This window comes from Hirundo rustica, chromosome 1 (assembly GCF_015227805.2).
Source record: "Hirundo rustica isolate bHirRus1 chromosome 1, bHirRus1.pri.v3, whole genome shotgun sequence".
NCBI lineage: Eukaryota > Metazoa > Chordata > Aves > Passeriformes > Hirundinidae > Hirundo > Hirundo rustica.
In genome coordinates this window covers 123433600-123451979 of record NC_053450.1, presented here as the reverse complement: position 1 = coordinate 123451979, position 18380 = coordinate 123433600, and the positions used below count along the sequence as shown (strand labels likewise).

Below are 18380 nucleotides of genomic sequence, written 5' to 3'. Positions count from 1 at the left end.
AACAAACAAGGGGGCTGTGGGATCTGGCCGTACCCCAGCTCCTATTCAAACTCTCCTCAAACCTGTTGACTTAGCTGACTGCTCACCAGCCACATGATATCGCTCCTCAGAATGATCTTCCAGAGTAGGACGCTCACACTAACACTGAGAATAACAAAAGAGGTGTTGTTGAAACTCTTCCCATTGGTTCTCAGGGTAAGAGAGCAAAAACTTGTTCTCTAGAGTGATTTTACAATACCAGTTAGGGTGATCACTGCTTCAAGTCACTACTAAACTATAAAACACAGAGATGAACAAGCAGGATCTCCTGCCACACTCCAGTATCATTTGCATCACAAGAGATGATTTTGGAAATAGATTGTTTATCGTGTTGAATGGGTATTACACTTTTAAAAGGTGAAAGAAAATACAGTACAACACATTTCTTGGGGACCTGGTGCTGTATTCCAACAGGTCATTTTGGCCAACTGAATTAAAATATTACTAGAGCCACACAACAGTTAATTTATGAAGAGCATGCATAAAAATGTAAATAATTTATATTTGTGTCAAGTACAAAAAAGTTATTGAATTACTCAGAGAAAAATACTCTGGTCCCTCTCCTTATGTTTTTCTCCTTTTAGCACATTAGGTTTTTGAAAATGGAACAACCGGTAGTCACACGCCAGGCTCTGAACAGCATCCAGTGAAATCTGATTGCGTCTTTGTGAGGGTGAGGTTCATTTAGACCCAAAACTGCAGTAAAGGCTTCCACACCTTCACACCTCACATTTTTCTTTCACATAAATGATAGCATTCCCAGAAATACAACTTTTGACCTATTACCAACTGCTAATCTATTCAAAATTTCAGTATTATTGTCCACAGCATTCAGCAACTAATTCTGAGATGTCTGTCATTTGTTCTTACAGATTGTCCATACGAATCCAGCATACAGTGCTTTAAAATAATCAAAGCTTCCAATAAATGCTGCTGCCTTGTGCAGAGGAATCTGACTTTATATTAGTTTTGCCTGGGGACTTCACTAACTGCTCAGAGTTCACATCCCCTTTTATACAAGTCTGAACAGCTCAGTTTCTCTCTGTCTTCCTCCCCGCCCCCTTCCCCACGCCTGGGATACTTTTCTGGAGCTAGGTGAGGACATGGAAAAAGCATTAGGCATTTGGAAGTTAAAACCAGCAGCTTAACTACCTAACACAGTAAATCTAAGAAGCTTAAAATCACCAACAAGTGCAGGAATTGTCAAATTGGATGCTATGCATTAAGCGTGAGAAATAAATACATGTGACAAATGCATTACTTCCCCTGTGAACATAATGATTCTCAGCTAGTGTATCTGAATTAAGTCACACATTAGTTATGTCTGAAGAGAGCAGAGAAAATTAACATTTTGTACATAAACAACCACTGTTTTTTAGATCCAGAACCACTTTCAGGGATGCTGCCGGCCTGACTTTTCTTCAGCTGAGCAAGCAGAGACATTATTTCAGAAAAATTAATGAGCCTTCTTGTGCTCATGGACAAAACCAGGGTAGTTCGCAGGTAGCAAATTAAATAAATCAGGTGAAAGCAAACAGTCCAAACTGAGTTGCCACAATTTATCCAAAACCACCAACCGGTCTTCCATTTGACCCTCCTTTTAACATATTGAATCCGAATTCCTTTGCTACTGCTAACTTACATAAATAAGTAGCAACAATGCTAGTTTTCACAATCATTTCAGAATACTCTGAAATGCAAACACATACAGTCACATGAATGGTTTTGTGATAGCAATAACGTATTCTTTATAAAGGAAAATACGTCTTCCTTACCCTGCACTTTCTATCGTGTTACCTCTTGTTCACTGCAGTCTAATGAAAGGAATTTTACTAATTGTCATTTGTGGCAGTAGCAGCTTGATGCCACAAGGCCAAAAGGCAATTAAAGGTCAGTGCCTATTAGACTACACCAGACTGATGGCAGCACATTTGGAAGCAAAGGCAGAAGGCCCTGAGCTCTGACTCACTGCAGAGACTCGGATCTGGACACTTCACTCAGCATCTGCGTGGCTGTGCCTTCTGAGCTGGCCCAGATCAATCAGCCTGCCACCTGCCTCAAGGTGGACACTCAGGAGGACTGCAGCCTTCCTCTCTACCACGTACACCTTCAGCAGCTCTGGTCCATTCATCAGCCTAAGAACTTCTGCTGCACTTTCCATGGCAAACCCCATAATTCTTGCTGGTCGTAAAACTGTTCCATTTCCCACACCTATGCAATGTATAGGCATATTGTTACTCATGTTCTCTATATATGCATCTGAAGTGATACTAGCACCTTGTTCAAGTGTTAATGATCGCCTTTTAATCAAGTCTTAATAACCACATTTATTTTTTCTATGATGATGCCTTTGTGTTTTAAACGCACACATCATATTGAGTGCATTACAGTCAGATTTCTGGGCTATAAGTTAAATGAAATGTGATGCACGGTTACGTAACTGAAAAACCCATGAATTTATCTTCCCACAGGTGACAACTGAATCACAGAATATTCTGAGTTGGAAGGGACCCACAAGGATCATTGAGTCCAACTCTTCAGTGAAGAGCCTGTACAGCACAGCTGGAGCATCCCACACAGATCCAGGCAAAGGATGGTATTAGTGGTTCCTTATTTCTTACAAGATACTGTTAAAAGGGCCTCCAGCTTAAAGCCAAAATCCCGTTTTAGAAGCATTCACAAATTCTGTGACCCCCCAGGGGACACACACTGGAGCAGTTGATGATTAACTACAGCCCTTGGAAAGGAGGAATTCATGGAGGAGTGTCTGCCATGAGAGGGACCCCACACTGGAGGAGAACAAGAGAGTGAGGAGTCCTTCCCCTGTGGAGGAAAGAGCAGCAGAGACAATCTGTGATGATGTGACCACAGCCCTCATTCCCCACTCCCTGTTCACTGGGAGGAAGGAAGAAGAGTTGGAGGCTGAGCCTGAAAGAAGGGAGGGATGAAGGGAAGGTGTTTTCAGATTTGGGTTTATTTCTCATTATTCTCATTTGACAGGCACTAAATTACATTAATTTCCCCTCAGTCAAGACTGTTTTGCCCATGACAGCAATTGCTGAGTGATCTCTCTGTGTCCTTATCTTGACCCATGAGTCTTTCATTATATTTTCTCTTCCCCATCCAGCTGAAGGGAGTGACCCAGTGGTTTACATGGGCACCTGGTGTCAACCCACCACACGCCCATTGTGGCAGTCCCTGCACCCTGGTCACCTGCATTACTTTACCAAGGATTTTGCAAATACAGGATAGATTGAGATTTCACAACTTGCAGGGGAAGCTTAGTTGCAGCAGGAGATGCTGAATCATGCCCTGAACAGCTGTTACTTAGCTATCACCACCTCTTAATTAGTGGTTTCTTTTAGATTTCCTCAATAGCTATATGGTACTGAAAAAAAACCACAAAACAACAAAAAGAGGAAAAAAAAAGCCAACCCAACAATCAAAAAACCCGGACAAATCAAGCCCAAACCATATGTAAAAATGTTAAAGGCGAAGTACAAACTATAATTTGACAAGATGGAACAAATAGCCATAAAAATGTTTATTTTACACTACCCTCACAACAAATCAAGATCCACTGAACTTTTAAATTCTAGATTGTGTAGCCTGTCTCACTCCACGCAGTGGAAAATCCAATTTCTTTAGGAGTTCCCAAGCTGGACCTAAACAGTGAATGCTTTTTCTATTTCTCCTGAAACAAAGATTTTCCCTCAAAAGCTGCTGGCCAGGTGCTGAATGGTATTAAGGGTAAAACTATAAATTAGCCCTTCTTAAGATACATTTTACTTTGCTAACCACCTGTTACTATGATTTTGTCCAGTGATGGCAAAAATAAAAGCAGGCAGGGAGTGGCACATGACGCATCACAATGTGTTCAAAACAACATTAACAGTTTAAATCTTTAGAAGCAAAGAGTTGTTGCCCAATAAAAGCTGGCATTAAAAGAATTACACACAAAGGGACAGGGCCATTCTTCAGTCTGCCTTATCCTTCTCATAAGCAACACCAAATTCTGTTGGTGTCCCTCAACCAGAAATACAGTTTTTTCACAGTCACCACACTGAGTACTGCTGCCTCCGGACCATTAATGCAGCTGAGAGTTTCTATCTTTTAGCTCATGTAAGAGCCCCCAAGAATTAAAAGTATTTCTATTTGTAGCATTTGAGAGCTTGTTAGAAGTTCCAAACAAATACTGTGCTACAGAATGACTAGTGTCAATATTTTGATTAATTCTTTATTATTAGACTTCTAAAGTAGGATAATAACTTGAGTTTCTTTGATTTTTCTGAAAGCATAATTCCTGCTGTTTAAAATAAAGTACTGCTTGAAGTACATTCAAACACACCTGTAGACAGTTGTCAAACTGTTCAGGTATTTAAGCACTGGAAGTAAAAAAACTCCAGGGGACAAGCACACCGTGGGCAAAACTTAAGGGGAAAGAAAAAAGATATTTTTTGCTACTTTTCAAGGTAGAGCATCATATGAAATCCGGTCTTAGATCAAAAACTTCCTTTTCTTTAATAACTTCCTATCCTCCAAAAATACAGCAGCAGAGCCCAGGTCTCCTCCGGATCTAGAGACAGGGAAGACACCTGGACTTCTCTGAAGGGAAGAGCAGTGAAAGTCAGTAAAACACACTGCTGCACTGAAGGCTTCTTAAAGCTTTTTCATCATTTTATCATCAATTTATATTTTCATCATTGTTCTGATGCTCACTATTGTGTCTGTGTGTTTTACTCCCTGTCAGGTAACACCTTCCCTGGTTTTCTCTCAGAATGTTGATGTTCTTGAAACATAAGTTGATGTGAGAATGTACTTCTATAGCCTGAAAAATTCTTGCTATGGTTTGGTCACTAAAAGGCACGTGTCTCCACAACAGACATTTTGTGTGTGAGATGTATAAAGCTGGGTAAGTTTAAAAAACTCATTAAACAAATACGGCAAATGTTACAATTAAAAAAAAAAATCTGTTTATTCATCACCATTGATATTTACACTTCATCGGGTTTGACCATTTTTCATCCTTCATATATGGTTTGATAAGAAGTGCAACAACAACAAAAAAATCTATGACACTACATTCCTGGGCAAGCATACAAGGATAAAATAAGATTAAAACATTAGTGTAAGAGATGCCCACTTACTGAAACTGAAGAAGCCACTGAACTTTATGCACATAGCTCAAAAAAATTATACTGTTAACATTTTTCTCAGTCTTAAAAGTAATCTTTATTTCTCCTTGAGAAGTAACTACTTCATTAACCATAATATTTTTCTGCTTCTTCCAAACTAAAGAAACAATATAATTCTCATTTTGTCTTCAAATACCTGGTGTTATGACAACCTGTCTTACAAATTAAAACAAGAATATGACCTTTTCTCTGAGGCAAATGTGAGTATAAGGCATATAAACTAGGAATCAGTGAATAAGCAACAGCCATTAGAGGCCAAAGCCATACCTCATTCACTATTACAGCATGGTAGGATGGAGGATTCAGTCTCATACCCTCAGTACCTCTCTAGAGGAGCCCACCAACAACTGCAGTCTTCTCCTCCACTCTCCTGCAATTTGCTCACACACAAAACCTCTGCTCTGGCACAACTGGAAAGAGGGGCCCTGAAGCTATACAACTACAGAGCTATACAGCTGTTGGTCTTCATTTCTAAGGCCACCTTTGAAACCTGACAAATCTTCTGCCTTCTGATGTATCTGTATCTTATGTCTATTCTTCATCTAGTGGACAAATAAAGAAATAACCAGAGGTTACACTAGCAAAGAGGAAAAATTTACCCCATCTTCTTGAAAACAGATAAGGCTGGCAGAAGCACGTGTTCAAACATATACTGAAAGACAAATGTTTCTTAGAGCTACTCTTAAAAGAAGAGGCAAGTTCTTTTGGCTTCCCCAAGCAAAAAAAATGATGTACATCACAGGACTGAGTTCATGAAAAGTGTATGCTTCTGCTCAGTGAGGGTGTGATCAAAACATTTTCACTGGTAAAAATATGGACGATCTGTATCACTTTCTGTAAGCAATATGCAGAATCTCACTTTGTAAAATCCTCACTGTAATGTCAGTAAGAAGGCAACTTGTTCCCACTGCTAAAATGGGAAGGTTAACCCAGCTGATGGTCTCTGGAACAACCAGACACACAGCAGTCACCAATTTTCTCTGCATTCAAGTGTAAGGATTCTAAAGTTTCCATAACATAAGACAAGGCTCATGATCTTCTAAGTTACTTTTGGCTATGCTAATTAGCAATTTCAAGCATTTAAAGTCCATAGTCTCTGCCAAAGTAGGAAGCAGTAACTACTAAAAAGACCTGAATTTTCCTGTGTGTGGCATCCTCTGTCCCTAATCCAGGGAGAATGGCCTGTCACCTTGGCACCACACGGCCAGGGAGTTCACAACCTTGGCACACCACCTCTAGCCAAACATCAGCCTGACACACTTGGCATTTACAAGCAACAATTTGCCCTAAAAGGTGCACTTAAATGATAAATAATATCATGCTGTATTAATGAAACTGTGCCTGTATATTTCTTCTTCCTTTTCGTAATTCCATAAACATTAATATTCTATTGAGACAAGTCCTAAAAATTATTTTATTCTGAGATCATATAAAATCAGCAGTCTGCTTATTTCAAAGTTACTCTGTCTAAATAGATCAAAGTATCTATGACTAAAACTAAAAAACCACAAATTATACTTCCATGAGGTAGGTAACCTGCTTATTCACCTCTCCCAATTACAGATGCCATCCATGATACTCAGATGTAACAGTTTGTTTTGGCCTTAAAAAATAACAAAACTAATTCATTTCAATAGCAACTAGTACGACAAGAAATTAAAAAACAGCCTTTTTCTTCCCTGCTTCACTTTGTTTCTGCAGGAGGTTTACCTATGCTGCTATTCACTGAACAAGTTAGTACAAATATTCTTAGCTAATTCCAAAAGAAACATCTGAGAGATGTGGCTTAAATTTATAGTCATGAGCTTGTACAGAAAAGCTAGGGTTATACATTAGTTATTTTTGTATTTACAAGCATATGCATGCTAAGATTTGGCCTCTTTTACCTTCAGAGGAAGTCCTAAATTATATATTTTAACACAGAATTTTGTTCTGTATAAGAGTATTTCATATAAGACTATTAGTAAAGAGCCAACAGACAGCACTGAGATGCCAATATTCAGCTTAATAAGTAAAATTAAATACCTTCCATAAGAGAGATAAAACCAAATAGTCAATGTACATAATATTTGTACCAAAGAACTCAGCTTGGAATTTTAGGTTGGTAAAACTAAAATAATAAGATAATACCAACAAAGACCAAAGCACACAAGGCTTCCATGAAGTTTTCTCAAAAAAAAAAAGAAAAAAAAAAAAAAAAGGAAAAAAAAAAAAGAAAAGAAAAAAATGACGTGGACTGAGGATCACTCACTGTATTTTCCCACATTCAGGACAGCAGTAAAGAATTCTTCTAAAGGCTCAGTGACAGAAGTCGCTTCTGTAACAGCCATAGATTCAATTTTCAAGCTTGTAAAAATTAATTTAAGAGAGCCACTTAAAGGTGAATTCACCTTGAGCACCAGCTACTGTTTCTTTCCTTTTCCAAAAGGTACAGAGCTATTCAGTGAAATTATACCACGTTTTAATGTGAGATTTAAGGTATCTCAAAAACAGGGTGTTACAAAGTATTAACGCATTCCAAGAACATATACCAACAGGATTGTACTATGTTCAGTATGAAAATGGAAGCATTATTGTTAAGATAAATCCTAATTCTCATTTCAGTCTTCTGCTGCTGCTATTAGAGGAGCAATGAAAAATTCCCTTTTCGTAACTGTTCAAACGCTGTCAGCCTTGTATCCCTGTAAATCTACCACCCTTGCTATCAAAGTTGCCTTTTAATGGGGAACGCTAGAAAGATTACAACAAGCAGGTAAGGTCTTGACCAGAGTTTTTCACAGGTTTCCTGCATGACTCCACGTGAAGTCACAACTGTATCTGTTCCACAGGAACCCCCTCTGTAAATAAAATTGCCAAGTGTTGCACACTGGGGTGGGGCAGGTTCTGTGTTCATTCCTGCCTCATACAGAAATGTTTTGAAAGTCCTTAGGCAATCACAAAACTTTGGTTTGCTACTTAAACATAAAACTTCCCAACTTTATCAGTGAACTGTTTTGTAATAGTGTAGATAAACTCCACTATCTTCATAAGAAAAAGGATCCTATAGCAACTGGGCACCTCCCATTGGAGCAGTATGGCAGTACCTAACAACAGAAATAACCAAGTGGAAGTATTTTTCACTCCTTGGTCTCCTCCATTGACACCTTTACAGCTTCTGATTTAGAGAAGCTGAAAACATATGTGGTTTTTAATGTGCTTTACAGCAGTCACATCTAGCAAAGATTCAGTCTTTGTGCCTGCCCCATACTTCAGTTCTCATGACTCATCTCCAGCTTTCCAGAGGAAAAAAAGTTCCTATCGGGCATCATAGAGCTAGTGATACCTTTTACACACTCACAAGAGAAACAGATTAAGCCTAAAAATTCACCAAATTTAAAGCAGTGATTAAGCCTACACAGACACAGGTGCAAGTACAATAAGAAACTAGTGTAAACAGCAGTGCAATATTCTGGTTTACAAGTAAAAGGTTCATGTAAGTCTATCGAGACAGATTTTAAAGACATCAGTTCATATACAGGACTGTAAGAACTGCACTTTTCAGAACACCCAGCCTTCCAAAACTGCAATCAAATATGTAAATTACATGCACGTAAGGCCTACACCATGCTAACCATCCTATGTGTTCTAAAATACTAATCTAGTAAACCTACAGGTTTAAAAGGACAAGAATATATTTATTTATACACATGTGCACATATACAAACATTTAAAAAGTTGAAATGCAGCACAAGCAGCTAGCCAGAAAGTTCAAATACAATATCAATGTTCCTACAACAAAAGAGAAATTGTTAAGTATTCAGAATGCATTGTGACTACATTTACATACTATTAGAGAAGATAAAATACCATGAGTGCCATGACTGGAAATAGGACTCAGGACAGAATTTTCTCCTAATGCTAAATTTCACAATTAGTGAACACTCTGGCAAAATAACCCATCAGCAAGACAAGAAATTTTTCACTGTCACCGATAACACAATCTCAGCCTTGCCCAAGCCCTATATTTGGCTGCAGTCTAGAGAGAACATTTCAGAATGAGACACAAACCTCATAGTCCAATGGTGCAATGGGTGAGAGTCCCCCTTCCTGACTCGGTGGGTGATCAGTGGAAACCCCAAAGCCTTAGACTGAGGGGAACCTAAACACAATACAGACCAACAAAAAACCCCCTTATCCCAAAAGGGGACTGAACTGCTGCCTCTTCACAGCTGCACTGTAGTCCTCTCCCATTCTCCATTGACTGAGTGATTCTTTGTACCAGGAAGCTTTTTACACAGCTTCTTTGATCGTGCTCCCTCTAGGTCAAAACACGCTCCACAACAATTTAACCTCTGCTTCCCTAGAAGGAGGGCAACACAGCCATGGCAGAAGGATGACTGACTTACAGTGAGTGGGTAGCATCACTGCCACTAGGAAGAATCCAAATCTCTTCTCTTACAGAAGTGAAAGTATGAGCTGTTACCATTAGGCAGGATGTGGCAAGCTCACATGAGTCTTGTGTTGGATCTGAAAAACAAACCAAAAAATCAGGTGAGAAATAAAACTTCCTGCTGTGTTGTCCTTTCACACCTGAGAAGCACAAGGGAAGTAACAAGTAGAATATATGAATGAAAATTTTTCTACCTTGTTTTTTTGTACATTCTCTCCTCTCAAAATATATCCTAAAATACAGCATCTACAGCTGACTTTTTTTTCTGAAAGATATGCATTCAAAATTCAGGATAGCCACATTCTCCCATATAACTAAGCAACTTGAGTTTTAGTCTGCTAATACACTAAGAGAGCAATGCACTTTGTAAGAGAAACCCTTCTTGCTCTGAAGAGCCAGAACTCTGCACCAGTGTGTCACTCTACTGAGGCTGTGGGAAACCCACCCAAACATCTTGTCAGCACAAAACAAGAAAGAAGAATCCTGCACAGAAATAGATACCGGGGTGCTACTCCTTGACAAACTTGTATCATCATTCAGCCGTTGCTTTGAAGCAACTAACACATGTTTTTGACATTTAGTCAAATGCACTTTTTCTGAAGACAATCCAGTTTTACAGTTTTAGCAGCCTGAAGGACTTCTCTGTACATGAACACAACCAAACAGAAATTGCTTATGACAAAGTTTAATGTGCTCCATTTGAGCTAAAAAGGAACGACGGTGTAGTCTGCCTTTATATTCATGGACTGTGAGGTCCTTCATTCCAATTATTAGAATTGAATTTCTACTGCACCGAGTCAGTTCCCACATCAGTTTGATGACAAATTTTCCAAAAGTCTGCAATCAATCAGCCCCAGTGTCTGAGTACCACATACTGTTTATAAAAATACACTGCTAGGCTTTCTCCAATGCTGAGGCTTCCCTGATCTTTCTTCAATATTCGAAACACACAATTCTTCAAGTTACTTGTGATAAGTTTTGAATTTAGATTACTCTTACAATTTAACTTTTTCTTAGCTATTACTTCTACATGCTGTCAGATTACAGCTTTAATTCAGTATTGAAATTAAATTCTTCTGCATTTCTTGAATTGACATTACTGCCCTTATTTAATATTATTCTTACAATCTTAGCATATTTTCCAAGCAAAAAGGAGATTCTTTTCCCTGTTTTCAACTCAGAGCTTTGAGCTATACTTTTGTCTTCTCCTATGAGCCGTCTGCATTTAATATCTCCTAATTTCACATTTACACTCAATTTCTTGCTTCATCTATATTGATTCCTAAAAATGCCAGTGTCCCCATCTGGTTTGTAGTTTAAACATCTGTGATTTAATTTTAGGATAATTTAACGCATGAACTTGTGCATTTTTAATCATCTAAGTATTAAGGGTGGAAGTTTTTTAAACTAGAGTAAGAAAGAACACTTGATATGTTAACTCTGATATTTTTGATTAATCTAAGGTTCTTTCATTGCACTGCCTTTTAAGATTAGAGTCCTAAAATAACTATTAATATAAGAGCCTATTGACATTTTTAGCCTGTAGGAACATGCAGTGGGCAGAGGTAGCTGAAATAACAACATATTTGAGCAATGAACCAGCTTTATGGTTTTATTACTCAGACTTTCCCAAATCTATGGCTGGCATTTTTCCCAGTAACTCAAAAATTAAGCTGTTCTACATTTGAAACTTCCAACTAATCATATATTAAAAACTTCTCATGGTTAAGGCAACAGAATAACCTTATAAAAAGCCTTTGTAAGAACCCGAGAAGCTATAGATATGAAAATTTTGTGCCTTTAATTCTTTGTGCTATTTGCATGAACACCATAAGAAAAACAGGAAAAAAATTATCCGATATAGGTTACAAAGAACTATATTAGTTACTAGGGGTATATTTCATATCACATTGAAATAACAGGGACCCTAGAAGGACCCTAAAGGAAAGTGACAGGTATAAGGAGACACAGCCTAAGCATCCTTCATGAGGCACCTTAGGCCATCAGCAGTTCAGGAAGCCGACGGTTGTATCAACCACTATCACCCCAAAAAGCCCAGTGATGCTTTTGCTGTTCCACAATCTTTCCACATTTTTGCATGGACATCAAGTTTTCCTCCTTCCAAAATGAAATTTCCTTCACAATTTGCTGGTCCAAAAAGGCTCCATGTTCCCTCTTGGTTCCCAAACCACTGTACTCAAGAGATCTCTTCTGATCAATGAGCATAAAGAAGCACTCATATGATTTTGAATATTTTGCAACACCGGTACACAATTTCTAAAATCATCTGGGAAATCCAGATCAGCTTAATGGAACTGCTGATTGTTTTATAACTTTTTCTGTGTCTATTCAATAAAAAAGTAACCCATAGTTGCACAGGCATACTCAAAAACATTAGACCAGAAAAATTCTAGAGCCTGATGCACTGGAATACAAGGACAAACTGAACAATAAACATACCTTGCAGTGGATGACTATAGCTCACATAAGCATCATAGAGGGATGTTCATTTAATGCAGAACTGAGAAAATTAATTATTTGGTACCCAAGGAAAACAAACAAACAAACAAAGATCATGCAATAGCTGACCTCTTAACAACTCTACAGCAATTAATTAAGCTGTTTTGTACTGTATTAGTCCTAAGGAAGCCACACATTTCTCAGAAGAGCCTACCAAGAGTGTAGCAAAGACTCAGTCTGACAATAGAGTGCAATTTGGTATAAGTCTGCATGAAGCAGAACTGGGCCCTCGGGGAAGAACCAGCCAATTCTCTCCCTTCTCAAAGTTAACCAATTATCCCCACAGCAAGTTCTACTAAAGCTGGTAGCAACATGACTACAGAGTGAAATTAGAGTGGAAAATTAATCCAATTAATAACTAAAGAGGGAAAAAGCCAAATTTTTAGCCATAGCGTTTGCAGAGTCATTTCACTGCACCAACATGCTGCAAAAGCACGAAGATGATGAAAAGAGCAAACCAGGCATCTGCTGACTGGAGGGTAGAGCAGAACTCTACCTCTTTCAAAAGCAACATGAGACTATGGGGGTTTACACTGAAAATGGAAGGAGGAACAAAGTGAGAGCAGTAAGAAAGCAAATAACTTCTTCAAAACAACCCACACCAGACACACCTTCTAAAATGCAGTATTTAATGAACGTAAGCAAAAGTTAACAGTCAAGCCAAGTCTGACTGAAACCAAACATTAAAATCTTACCGTTTGCCTGATGGATAAGCTAGTCTCAAGTGTCATTATACAGTGCTAGCTTTAATTGCTCCCAGCTAAATATAGCTTTCAGAATTTAATAGCTCCCCTTCAGCTTTTCTGTCTTACAAGGAGGGAAAAATCTTCTCGTTAGAAAAAGCACACAGGCGTACACAGTGGCATGTTACCGCAGCGAAGCAGGAAGCAAACCATTAAGATGATTACATTAGTCTCCAACACTCATTCAGAACTCCTGCTTTTCAAGAGACCGAATGTTTCCCTGTTCCACCGCTCTGGTTCCAGTTACAGCAGGTGATGGAAGCATGCATACCTTTTCAAACTGTGCCATTTTAGCACTTTATTAGCCGACTGTAAATCTTGCTTGCCCTGTGCCTCCAGTCAAAGATGATGTCTCTCCCAGCAAGCTGCTGGGGTGCGCACACACTTCTTCCTGTGCCACCTCGCTGGGCACCACAAGGCAGGAAGAGGAGCAAGGCTACACACTCATATACAGCCTGCCCCTTCCCTGCAGCCACTCTATTGGCACCGCTTACACGAGGGGCTCCAAAATCTGCTGGAACAGCTGAGACTGCGGCACTCCAATAAAGGCATGAAACAAATTCTCTCTTCTGCCTTCTAACACCCAATAAAGAGCTCAAAAAATGTAACAAAAAGTGCCATATAGCAAGCTTCATTTCCCCCTCTCCGAGCTGATAACGGGTTTCACTCAGAAAATTTGGCTGACAGCTAGAAATGTGTTCTACGAATTCAGCATTTCTGTTCACCTTCATTCTAGAGGTCATTATGTAATTAAAGTGCTCACAGTTTTTCTACAATCCATGGAGTTAAATCAAAAGTAACTACTGCTGCAATGAAAAGTCTTCCCATGATCCCTCAGGCCAGAACTCCAAACTTTGTTCTTTCCCCTCCAAACCATCATTTGGCCATCTTACTATTTTCTCTCTAGTTTCATCCACCCCCTTCTCCTTTATTGAGTGGGGAAAAGAATAATGCTACTTATGGAAAATAAAGTATTTACCAGACCATATGAATCACCAAATGCCACATAACCCAGCCCTTCACGTCAGCTGTAAAATCCCAGGATTGCCTGAGTTAGAGCTGTGCAAGCACTTTAGAAACACTGCCTGGAGGGCTGCCAAGAAGTACCTACTACACTGAACAAGACCAAAGGTAGTATGCCACTGATTTTCTGCCCTCTGACCTACCATTTCTGAGGTGCAGACCAGGCTGAATATAACAGGTTAAAAGAACTACATCTGTTTGCTGTCTAAGAGAGGTGAGCTCTCAAGTGAGCTTCCTGACACGCACTGTTCTGCACTGGGACATCTGTGCTCTACCGCTAGCTGAGCTGCCCCAGAACAGAAAGGCTCCCCACTATCAGTGCAGGTGCAGACTTCATTTACCAGCTTCTGGTAAAGCACAAAATCATGACACTCATTCCCATTAATATTTTTCTTTCTGAAGTAAGAAATCAAAGTGTGGGCAAATAGCATCAAAAATAGGGATGAGCACCAGAGGCCCTTTGTACACTAGAACTAATTATTCTTACAGAAGACATTTTTATTTTAAAACTCTGCCTATCACAACAGAGTATTTAGAACAACTGATGGTTAAAAAACCCTGCAAAGTGTACAAAACAACACGCACGCAGTGTGGATAAATACAGTCTTACAGCTATGTGTTAGCTGTCACGAATCAGAGCTCAGTGCCCCAGAACTCCATGGGGCTCCTCCGAGTCGAGCTGTTCGCTCTCAGGCAGCAGCAACCAGGCAGAGGCAGGGCAGGCAGCCTGCTCTCACCTTCTCCCCACATCTGAAATCACCATGTGAGGTGCAGTGAGTAGAGACACACCACATGCTGCCTTTTAAGAAATCAGCAGAAAAACCCACACGAGCGAAAGGAGGGAGGAACGGTGGAGATCAGCCAACGCAACTGCAGCATCAGACCGGAAAGAAACCACGCAGCTACGGCGGACAGACACATAATGCTTCTAAATCTGGATCTGGGGATTAGCAGGACAGAAAAGATACCAGAAAAAGGTAATTTGTTTTCTTGGCTTCCATCTTCACTGAAGAGATTTTGCTCTGCTCTCCAAAATTAGAACACGTACAGTGTAACTCCTTCCCCTCTTAAGAGTCACGTGTATATAAAGAAAGCCACAAAAAAAGAAAAAAAAAAGGCATTATCAGCCTCAGGTCAGGACAATTGTGGCCTAAATATTCACAAAACTGTATGAAAGCATTAATTCAAAAGCAATTACATTAAAACAACAAGATCCATCAGAGTAAATAGATAATATCCACCAGAATAAATAAACACTATCCTGCAGAAGCTTCAACCTAATCACAGTAAGTTTATTCAGAGATAACCCTTGGCAACAGCTACTACTGTATTTGTGACTGAAAGAAAATGACATAAGTATTTTCAGTTAGCTACTTATACTCACTCAAATGCAACATGAGGGTGGTTTTTTATGTTTATAAAATATAAAAACATTTAAGAGAACAGTTTCACACACGTTGGCTTTCCCCTTGGTCCCTTGCTCTCTATGGATTTCCCTGCTGATTCAAAGCTATATTCTATCAGGGTGTTCCAAAGTTATTTAACGAGGGGAGGACAGACTCTAGAGATTATTTATATGGCAGGACTTCAAACAATTGATCCAGCTATACCTCAAGTGACTTGATAAAGAGGCATTAAACTAATGAGAGAGAAAGACGGGTGAAACATTGCAGCATTTCAGAGTCACTCAGCAGGACTCTCCTGCCCAAGGACTCTCAATTACCAGACAAGGACACTGACCATGAAGGACAAGGTGACGCACCCAGGGAGTGAGCTACAGATGAAAGTGAGAAGTGAGAGTTGTTGGGCACCCACACAACCTCCACCTCCAACCTCGATGCACAAGTAAAGGAAAACGAGAATGTGACCAAGAAGGACTCTTATCTCTGATTGCTTGATAAAGGGCTGAAAGTCCTAGCACAGATTAGAACAGGGTTCAGGAAGACAAGTAGTCTGCCTGGGTAAACAGGCATGACGAGATAAAACATTCTAAAGTATTTGTGTACTTAAAAAAAAGAGGCCTCCACTATGAAACTAATGCACCTGAATTAAATATCATAGGGACAACTGCATCTTAGTGGCTAAAACATAATGAAATGCATATGCTATTCACAAAAAGCCCAGAGAGGTGGTGTTCGAACATGCACCCCTTAATATTGTGATAGATTCAAGAAAAAACAGGCCATTACAAAAGAACTTACAGAATTCCACTGAGTAAAAAAAAAAAAAAAACAAAAACATGAAAACAAAACCAACCGCACTTAAAAAGGACAGCCTTGCTCAGAGTCCGCGGCAGATTCAAAGAAACCAGCCTTGCTACAGACTTCATTTTATTAGAACGAAAAATATCCCAGTGAGTTGGGCATTACAAGAGATTAACTTATGACTCATATGAAGTTTAAGTAGACTAGGGAGTTCGGACACTCTAAATTGAAAATGCTGAGTTGCTGCTTCATTAAATGTGCATAAAGAAATCTGCAAATGCCTCATGGAATGCAGCATGCAACAGATAACTTGGAAGATTACATAGGCCCAACTAGATAAGCACTTCACCACAGCTCCCAAAAGGCAGAGAAGAAGTTGATTAAAGAAGTTGCACCTCAAATGCTAAAGTACAGGAATAAAGTTATATCTTAAAAAAAATATTTAAAAGATATTAGAAACTAAATGCTTCAACAACTCATAGAAACTATATGAAGTAATAACCTGGAAGTGAAAATTTCTTACTAAAGAAACAAATACAGGATGCCAATTATGAAACAGAGCTGAAAACTACCAAAACCAGCACGAAACTAAAAGTAACATCTTCCTGAGCACATGTGAAGAAAAACAGATGAAACCATGAAACCACTACAGAGTTCTAAAAAAAAAAAAAAAAAAAAAAGGCAGATTAAATTGCACATAGAGTTACAAATAAAACTTTCATGTATTCTCAAGCTTTAATGTCTACTTCACCTCTAGCCAATAAAATAATTTAAAACTATAATCTGTATTTCTAAAACAGACAAAAAAAAAAAAAAAAAAAAAACAGTTGGAGGAGCTATTCTCTGATGGCAGGACAGCAAACAGAGTGCCTCTTTTTAGAGTTGAAGCCATGGGGAAAAAAGCAAAAAGACATCAGCCTCGATACAATCAGTACCATACAGTCAATAGTAACAGAGTAACTTTTTACAAAAAATTAAAAGTAGACAGGAACAATCTTAGATCTTATCTGGACTCAACAACAGCTGCATTAAAAAAAAAGTTGATAATGATCTTATTTGGTAGAAAAATTGCTAAGTGACTGACTGGCCCCAGACAGTAAAAAATTACCAGGCTGGGCATGGATCACCAGAAGTTGCCAAGAATTATCTTGCAGCTAGTTTTATTTAATACTCCTACTACTGGCAAGGGAATTGAGGTGTCTACTAAAAGTTGCTGCTGACAAAAGGTACAGAGGCACATCTGATGCACTGAACAACTAGGACACCAGGTGAGAGGAGCCACATGAACAGAAGCAGTGACAGGGGATGCAGTTCATCAGCCCTGGAGGCAAGGTCAGGATCCAAGGAGTGAGCCAAGCACAAGTTCTGCTGAGTCAGTGGGAAGTGACCAAGGAGAGGAAAGTACTCCCATGGAATACATGTCTGATCAACTCATTACCAGATTGATGAAGGTATGAAAAGAGAAAAAAAGCTACCCATGGCATAAATTAAGGCATTTCCTACAGAGCCATAAAGGAAAGCATCAAATATCTGACCATTATCTAATCTGTCAGAAAATTTAAAAATAGCACCTAAGACACAGGTGTGATATATGTAAGTTTATGCAAGGAAGATTGGCAGCAGAATATTTTCCTGAAATGAATACCATGAGCATAGCTAATCAGCCATATCACCAGATCCCCTGCATCTCTTCAAGTCTAAATGCAAGTCTCCTAAACTGACTGGGGGAAAGAGCATCTCCCCTGCACAGAGAGAAAGTCACTTTACAAAAGGTGCACACGCTCTTGTAAATACCAAGAGAAAATAATTTCATCCAGCTGGACATACAAACTGGTTGTGGGTACTTTCAGCCATAATCCTGGAATAAAGTTTTAGTCCAAATATGTAAGCTTTGAAATAATTTGTTAATGCGACAAGCTTTGACTACTTTAAGATGATGTTCAGAACTTTACAAAAGGGAATATACAAATGCATTGACTGCAACAAATACTGAACATAACAATCCAGGAACTCTCTTCCAAGTCGTATTACATGTCATTACAGCCACCTTCAGCAAGGAAGTCTTTATATACCACTTGCCAATGTTATTATCGCTGATTTAATCTGGGCTGAAAACTGACCTTGCCTTAATACTCTTAGGTTTCCATTAATAAAAAGAAATTACTTCATCTTTACTTGCTTACACGTATTTCTTCTGTGCAAAATTTTTGTGTGTCTTCATGGGGTT

At 39.0% G+C, this 18380-nt stretch overlaps 1 protein-coding gene across 4 annotated transcripts in view; it reads right to left on the bottom strand.

The window, feature by feature from the left end:
- Positions 1 to 18380, bottom strand: part of OSBPL3 (oxysterol binding protein like 3) — an 81232-nt gene that overhangs the window by 52980 nt on the left and 9872 nt on the right. For all 4 annotated transcript variants that reach the window (XM_040075895.2, XM_040075906.2, XM_058422624.1 and 1 more), the window contains one exon: positions 9620 to 9740. The gene's annotated coding sequence lies outside the window, so the exon portion shown is untranslated. The remainder of the gene's footprint in view (positions 1 to 9619; positions 9741 to 18380) is intronic.